Raw genomic sequence first — 9,232 nt, 5'->3', positions numbered from 1 at the left:
GAACACTGGCCACGTTCCCCGCAGTTTGCTTGTTATCTTCCCTTCCTAACTGCTTGTCCTATGGACTTCGGATTTGTTTAGTCAACCTCCATAATTGTGTAAGACAATTACTTACAATAAATGTAAATATATGCAGGTATGTATGTATGTGTTTATATATATGTATATGTGTGTGTATATGTGTATATATATTCATATCCGTCCTAGCTGCAGAGCTCCCTATAGGGTTGGCAGAGCCTTCTATTGCTTTGCATTTTCTCTTACTTCTAACACCTTGCTTCTGTTACTCCCTTGGAGGTACAGATATGCAAGGATTCCCTGAAGATGATATATTAACTTCTGCCTCAGTATGTTTCTAAGAGAATCTCAACTTAGAAATTTTTAATATCTAGAAGTAGAAGAGTTGACACTGAAAGGAATGCTGAGAAGGAAAAGCCAGAGAGGGAGAAAGAAGGAAAACCACAAGTGGGTTATTGTCCAAAGACCATAAAAAGAAAAGAGTGTTTAAGAAGAAGAGAGCAATCAGAAGTTTGCAATCAGAAGTTTACATTCAGAAGTGCCCAAGGATAATGTAAAATGAGTACCAAAAATATCATCTGATTTGACAATATGGACACCATTGGTGACCTTGGTAAGGAAATTTTTGGTGGTGAGGTGGGACAGAAAACAGATTGGAATGGGTAGAGTACTGAGACAAAGCAGTGGAGACTTCAGATGGCTATATAGTTTTGAGATATGTTCCTTCCATGCCTAGTTTGTTGAGGGTTTTATGATAAAATGGTGCTGGATTTTGTCAAATGCTTTTTCTGCATCTATTAAGATGATCATACGGTCTTTGTTTTTGTATCTATTTATATGGTGAATCACATTTACTTATTTATGTATGTTGAACAATCCTTGCATCCCTAGAATGAAGCCCATTTGGCCATGGTGGGTTATTTTTTTGATGTGCTTTTGAATTCAATTTGCTAGTATTTCATTGGGGATTTTTGCGTCTGTATTCAAAAGGGATATTGGTTTATAGTTTTCTTTTTTTGTTGTGCCTTTTCTGGCTTTGGTATCAAGATGATACTGGCTTCATAGAATGATTTGGAGAGAATATCCTCCTCAATGTTATGGAATAATTCCTGTAGTATGGGTACCAGCCCTTCTTTGTAGGTCTGGTAAAATTTGACTTTGAATCCATCTGGTCCAGGGATTTCTTTTTGTTGGAAGATTTTTTATTACTGCTCCAATGTCTCTGGTTATTATTGGTCTGTTCAGGAGTTCTATTTCTTCCTGACTGAATCTTGGGAGGTTGTGTGTTTCCAGGAATTTGTCCATTTCCTCTGTGTTTTCTAGTTTATGTGCATAGAGATTTTTGTAGTATTCATGGATGATTTTTTTTTCTTTTTGCTAGCCCTCCCGCCCACCAATGATATTTTGTATTTCTGTGGTATCAGTTGTAATGTCTCCTTTTTCATTTCTGGTTGAACTTGTTTGGGTTCTTTCTCTTCTATTTTTTGTTAATCTAGCAAGAAGTCTGTCGATTTTGTTTATCTTTTCAAGGAACCAGCTTTTTGTTTTATTGATCCTTTGTATTTTTTTTTGTTTTCCATTTCATTTAGTTTTGCTCTGACCTTTGTGATTTGTTTTGTTCTGCTGACTTTGGGTTTGGTTTGCTCAAGAAATATGGCAAAAGCTGAGTGGAAATGTGATATTAATGGAGGGCAATTTTGTCTTTAAGTTGAGCATGTTTAAATGCTGACGTGTTGAGGATCCTATAAAGTGGGAAGAGTTGAAGACACAGAAAAGAATGAGGAAAATTAGTGGAGTAAAGGCTCAGGAAGTTCAGAAGTGTTGTGATAATAACCTTATGAAGAGATGGGTCCTTGACAGTAGGAAGGACACTTAATGGCAACAATGGAGAATAAAAAGAAAATAAGTAAAACAAAAATGTAGGAAATTTGTAGATTTTCTGGTAGAAAAATAAAGGATCCTCTATCTATAATCCCAAATACTTTATTTATATATTTCAATATGGCAACTTTATCAATAATTTCTAATCCATATATGTATGTGCATGAATATATGTATATACATGTATATCTGCTACAGTATGGGTGTTAACATATATATACACATATATATGTTATATATATAAATATCTGTACCAAAACTCTTCATGTCTTTAAAAACTGGGTAGAATAACAAAAATCCTAATGAACTTTTACTGTCAAAATTGTTACGGTGAAATTCTCTTTCATGATTTTATACTTACATTAATCTCTCTTCCGTTACTCTGAATTTCTCTGATTTGGTTTATGCCAGGGACAACAAACTGTTTTAATCAAGGATGATATAGTAAATATTGTAGGCTTGGTGGCCCATATGGTTTCTATTGCAATATACTCAACTCTACCATTGCAACATGAAAATATCGATAGATGAAATGTAACATAAATGAATGAGTGTAATTCTGTTCCAATAAAGCTTCATTTACAAAAACAGCTGGCAGGCAGGATTTAGCCCATTGGCCATAGTTTGTCAACACTTTCCCTTGCTCATGTCATCCTTTGTTCAAACTATTCACTTTCTCTACCTGGTGAAATGTGCATGAGTCCAATTCAATTATCAACTTCCCTTTGAAATCTTCTATATCTCCCCCGATTGTATTATGCCCCATAGCATTAATTACATTACTCCTATAGGATTTAAAATATTTCCTTATGATAGTCCTCATAATACTGTAATGATTTGCTTATAGACTTGTCTCTCCTGAAGTACCTTGACTTTACTGTGAATGGAGACTAAATCTTATTAAGCTTTGTATCTCCTAAGACTAAATCTTATTAACAGTGCCAACACAAGGTAGGTGCTCCTGTAAATACTTGATCCTTGAATGAATGAATAAAAGTGAATCATCTGTTGGATACTCCAATTACCCTGATTCGATTAAATCACAGTGTATGACTGTAATAAAACATCATATGTACCCTGTAAAGATAGACAATCAGTAAGTACTCATAATAATTAAAAATAAAAAAAATACAAGAAAAAAAGTGAACTCTCACTCTCCAGCTCGAAAAGAAGTTCCTCCTGCTATGGACAGTTGGCCCAGGGTGTTCATTAGTTTCAAACCCAGTGACACATGAACAGGTAATTTAATAGCCAACTTTTGCTTATGAGCTATGAATCTTACTGGCATGATTAGTAATATTTCTATGCCTCAAATGTTTCTCTATCTTAAAAGTATATGATTATATTTATCATGATATCATTTTATTAAGTATATTACTATTCATGATTATGCAAAATGATTTTTCAGAAACAAAATGTGTGGTTATATTTTCATCTCTCTTTTTTAAGACAGATAACATGCTAAGTTAAGAGAATTTGTGAAATAATGACACTGAGTACTTATGCACTATTCTATAGGCTTTGCATTTATTCTTCAGGACATATTTAGGAAAGTACTATTATTATTGGCATTTTAACAATGATGAAATGGAGGCACAGAGAAATAAGACAGCACACACAAGGTCACACTGCTAGTAATAGACTGAGTGAGGAATCCATGCATAGAGTCTGACTTCGGATACCACATATGTTAAAGGTGTTCTCAGATTGTTAATGTACTTAATATCACAGTCTGTGCCATGTTAACTTCACATGAGAAGTAATTTTTCATATAGCCAATTCTTCTTCTTGGAATTCTTGTCAGTATGGTAGCAGAATAATGCCCCCCTCTATGTCTCTATCCTAATCTCTAGTACCTGCGAACATGTTACCATACATGATAAAAGGGACTTTTAAGATGTGATTAAACTTGAAAACCTTGAGACGGATTCTTCTGGATTACCAGGTAGGCCCAAATTAATCACAGGAATGCTTAAAGGCAGAGAACCTTTCCTGACTAACTAGGTAGAGTGATAAGTGATTACAGAAGAATGGTAAGAGTAATGCAAAGTACCTGGCTTTAAAGATGGAAGAAAGGGGCTATGAGACGAGGCATGCAGATGGCCTCTAAAAGCTGGAAATGAATACTTCCTTAGTTCCTCCTTACAAACTAAAGCCCTTCTGCCACCTTGATTTTAGCACAATGAGACTCAGATAAAACTTCTAGTCTACAAAATTATAAAATAATAAAGTTGTATTGTTTCAAGCCCCTGTGTTTGTGGTAATTTACTGCAGCAGCAATAGAAAAACTAATACAATCAGCTAATAAAGCTCTCTTTGTTATTGGAGAGAGTAGAAAATATTTCAGTCTTCCCTGTAGCTTTTTTCTATTTCTTTCTTTCTCTCTCTAGGCACACATAAACATATGCACAAACACATCTATTCTTTACAATTACTCTTGCAAGAGTGTTTAAAAATGACATGGTCTGATAAGGAAGACCAATAAAATCGCTGGCAGAAGGTAGTACTTGCTTGAAAAGCAGCACACAGAATTCATAGGTGGGGCTCGGTGTTGGGACATGGCATTCAGGGCCTTTCCCGCCTTCTCTACCTCTGTTACTTAATCTCTTATCTATCCCAGTGGCTGGCCCTAACTCTGCTTTCATTCACAGACTGTTTTGATGCCTTGTCTTTTATGCTTCCAACTATGGACTTCTGGTTTTGCTGTTTTTATTCTTACATGATCTTAATAGCTTGAGGCACACACACACATTTTTACCTAGACATGATGTATACATTTCTGAAAATATCTTATTTTGGTATTGATTAACATGCATGTAATTCCCTCTCTCTCTCTAAGATGGTTTCAGTTTGAACTTTCTTCTAATTTTAGAGAGAGAAAATGGCATTAAATAAACATTATAATTTGGAAGATATAGATTTATGAAAGGAAGCAATAATTCAGGTGGCAATGAGGGTCTCAGATCTTCTCAAACAGAGCTGCAACTTTTCTTTCTCCTCCTAAATTTTCATCTTTTCATTTTAGCCTTTGTTTTTTTTAATCTCTTATTTTTAGATTCATTTCTTTGAATTTTAAATCTATGCAACCCTTTTCAAAAGAACCATGCCGATTTATTAGAAAAAGTGTAAAAGTGTTTATGTGCTGTGTCCCAGAGAACCTATTCCTGGAAAAGAATTTAGGAGAAATCAGATGCTATATGCACCAAGATATGCATTACTACACTAAACATAACAAAAACATCAACAACAAAATTCCATAAAAACCAAATGTTTAGCAACAAGAAATCGGTATATTATTACACTTCAACATAATTGAATAAAATAAAATTAAATTTATAGCTAACAGTCATCTAGGAAGAACTGAATTCAAACCCCAGATAAATTACCTAAACTACTGAGCAAACATGTAAACTTGGCCACAGTTTCCTCATTTGAAAACATAAATAGTACTTATTCTCATATTGAAAACATGCAGATTAAATGAATTAATGTACATAAAGTGCCTAACACAGTTCTTTGAATATCATATCCACTCACTAAATTGTAACATCTTTGGTATTTATTTTTAATTAAAAAATGACAAATCATGAGACTATGCCTTGTGAGCATGATTATGAAACATAAAAATTGGTAGATTTTCATGAAATCATAAGAATAATTTCTTACATTGCTATTAAGAAAATAATTCAGTAGACAATAAGGTAAACATGAACTCTATAGAGGTTTTTTTTTTTTTTTTTTTTTTTTTTTTGAGACAGAGTCTCACTCTCTTGCCTGGGCTAGAGTGCCCGTGGCATCAGCCCAGCTCACAGCAACCCCAAACTCCTGGGCTCAAGCAATCCCTCTGCCTCAGCCTCCCAGGCAGCTGGTACTACAGGCACGCGCCACCATGCCTGCCTAATTTTTTGTTTTTTTTAAGTTGTTTGGCCAATTTCTTTCTACCTTTAGTAGAGATGGGGTCTCGCTCTTGCTCAGGCTGGTCTCGAACTCCTGACCTCAGGCAATCCCCCCGCCTCAGCCTCCCAGAGCGCTAGGACCACAGGCGGGAGCCACCGCGCCCGGCCCTCTATAGAGTTTTGGTAAGTCTGTTTTTTTAAAGAAAAACTTAAATTCTTCCCATATGATTTTAAATAGCTGAACAATTTGAAAGTTCGTAAGGTCTCAGTAGTTTCCATAACCATTTTTATTTTCATTACATTGTATAAACTGGGAAATGCTTTTGAAAATAAGCAATACAATATGTATATATATAAAACTTTGTGTATGTGTGTGTGTGTGTGTGTGTGTGTGCGTGTGTGTATACATACATCCACTCTTTATATTTGCATTTCAACAGCTTTCAGAGGGAATCTAATCAGAGGGGGAGTGGAACTCTATTCTACTGACATGCCCTCCAAAATAGCACAAGCTCACAATAGGTATCCCCAGTGAAGCTCTTTTTATGGTGACAAAGAAAACTGTTCCCACAATCAAACAAGGAAAAGGCTATTTAAAAACATCCATCATCAATGTCGCTTGTCAGCCTGCTGGAGACACTGGCTGAAATGACTTCTACCCATCACATATTTATTTCTACAGATGGAGAATTATATATTTGACTTGTTGGAAAGGTTGAGTACTAAAAATAATTTTTTTAAAAGAAAACACAGGAATAGAGAAAAAAAAGAGTGACAGCTGCTTATTTTTCTTTCTGTAACAAAATGTGACTTATAATGTAGCAATGGAAAAAGATCAAAGCAGAAAATGAAGCAATCTATAAAATCTATGCTAAAAAACAAAGCCATAGAATACAATTTTGATTAGAATTTAATGAAACTGTCAGATATCTTGAAATATCAGTCGTGGAATTTCAGTGCATTATGGAGAAAACCAAGGAATCAAAGTGATGGTGGTTTTATCATAGATGTTACTGCAATACAAATAGATACCTGGAGCCTCCAGAGAAACAAAACAATATTCTATGTTGAGGTGCAATGATAAAGAAGGGACTTGCCTTGTGATAAAGAAAAACAATGACTTTATACAGATCTCTGTCAGTAACAATGAAAATTTCTTGGGTGGACTTTCATTTAAAATGCTTTGCAAAAATGACTAAAAAATACCACCTCAGACTAAAGTCTTACTTTCGTATCCAATCTAGATAAATCACTCACACATAGTTGTTTTGCAGTGTTCAAGGCATCTCGGTCTCTGTTAGGTGAGCCAAACCCATCCATACAAATGTGCCTTGAGACTAAAATGCCCCCAATCACTGTTATTCCTTCTTCAGAATCTTCTACAGACCATTATCCAAATTTGTTTTCCCATTACTTCTATCTCTTAGTTTCACTAGTTTCAATTCTCAACTAAATTGACTTGATTCCCAAGATGCTATTGCTAATGATCTGTTTTAAATCTTTTATGCCGGATGGGGCAGGGAGGAAAAAAAAAAAAAGAAAAAATAAATCTTTTTTTCCTGGTTATGCACCGGGTTGAGGATATAATCCCTAATATTTATCCTCTCTCCCATGGATCTCCACAGTATCAGTGAGCATACTGCTCCCTAATCTTTGCCTGATTTTTCTCCACTAGATACCAGAAATTAGACAAGCTAACTTAAGTCAGACAACTAACGAGAGCTGGAGGATGACTACTGCTTTGTTACTGAGTATATTAACTATTAGTAATGTCTGATCATCAATGAGATAACTTCAGAAATAATTGTAAATTTAAATTACAATTTAAAAATTAGCCATAATAATTAGACCAATGTGTATGATAAGAAGACTTTTGCCTTTCTTTGAAATCTCAAACAGGACTAAGTGAAAAATAATCATTTAAAAATTGTGTGATCTTGACTTTAGTACAGTGCTATCTAGATAAAGGCATTTTCAAGAGCTCAAATTTTTCAGTCAATTCATTTTTAAATGCATTCATAAACCAATATGATTCTATGCTTCAGATTATATGGAAATTATAAAATATTGTGGTTGAAAGGTACCATAAATGTCTCAACTACTTTCCCATAGATACAGAGGTTCAGGTGCCAGAACCCGGGGAGGTTTCTGGGAGCCTGGATTGAGTAGGTTTATCTTTAAAAGTACTGCATCAAGGAACAGAGAAAGCAAGGTAGTGTTCACAGATGAGGGCTGGAAATAAAAGTGGTCAAAGTAAAGTACATATTTAAAAATTCTGAGCTGACAAGCACGAGCTAGGGATAAGGAAACTGTAGAAACTGAGGACACCTGGACAGAGCAAATGAGTTTGGTTAGAGGGTGGAAAGAAAAATCTGATAAAAGACCCTGAAATACTGTGACACAGCAACTTATTATAGAGCATGGTTGGCCTTGCTTTTGAGCAGGGACAGAGTTGTTAAGAGCCCTAGATGCTGGCGTGGATGCAGAGAGAAAGGAATGCTTATACTCTGTTGGTGGGATTGCAAATTAGTACGACCACTATGGAAAACAGTATGGAGACTCCTCAAAGAACTAAAAATGGACCTATCATTCAATCCAGCAATCCCACTACTGAGTATCTACCCAAAGGAAAAGAAGTAATTTTATCAAAAAGACCCCTGCAATAGAATGTTTATTGCAGAGCAATTCACAATTGCAGAGATGTGGAATCAACCAAGTGCCTAACAATTTGTGAATGGATTAACAAAATGTAGTATATGTACACCATGGAGTACTACTCAGCCATAAAAAGGATGAATTAATGCCTTTTGCCACAATTTGGTTGGAACTGGAGACCATTCTCCTAAATGAAGTAGATCAAGAATGGAAAAACAAACACCACGTGTACTTTCTATTAAATTGGAACTAACTGATGGGCACATATGTGCACAAAAGGAAGTAAAACACATTGGAAATCAAGCAGGGGGCAAAGGGCAAGAGAGGAGGGACAAAAATCTACCAAACGGTACAATGAACACTATTTGGGTGATGGGCATGCTTATAGCCATGACTCAAGCATCACAAAACCTATTCATGTAACAAAAACATTTGTACCCCCTTAACATTTTGAAATAAAAAAATAACTATTACTATAGATCCAATCTTAAATTTTCTCTATGGAATCCAAATCAAATTAACCACTCAATCAGCTATTTGAAGAACTCCAGTGACAGTCACTAATTTTTCAAGGATGTCCATTTTGATTTTGGACATATCTGAGTATTGGACAACTTTTCCTCTTACTGAGCCCAAATGGACCCCATTACTTCCACCCACTAGTCCTAGTCTCCTTTGCTATGCACAGCTAGAATACAAATGTAATAGCAATTGGACTATTTATAAAAACCACCAGGTCATGCCTGTAATCCTAGCACTCTGGGAGGCCGAGGTGGGTGGAC

Source organism: Propithecus coquereli, unplaced genomic scaffold (assembly GCF_000956105.1).
Source record: "Propithecus coquereli isolate 6110/MARCELLA unplaced genomic scaffold, Pcoq_1.0 Scaffold170, whole genome shotgun sequence".
NCBI lineage: Eukaryota > Metazoa > Chordata > Mammalia > Primates > Indriidae > Propithecus > Propithecus coquereli.
This window is presented reverse-complemented; position numbering follows the sequence as displayed.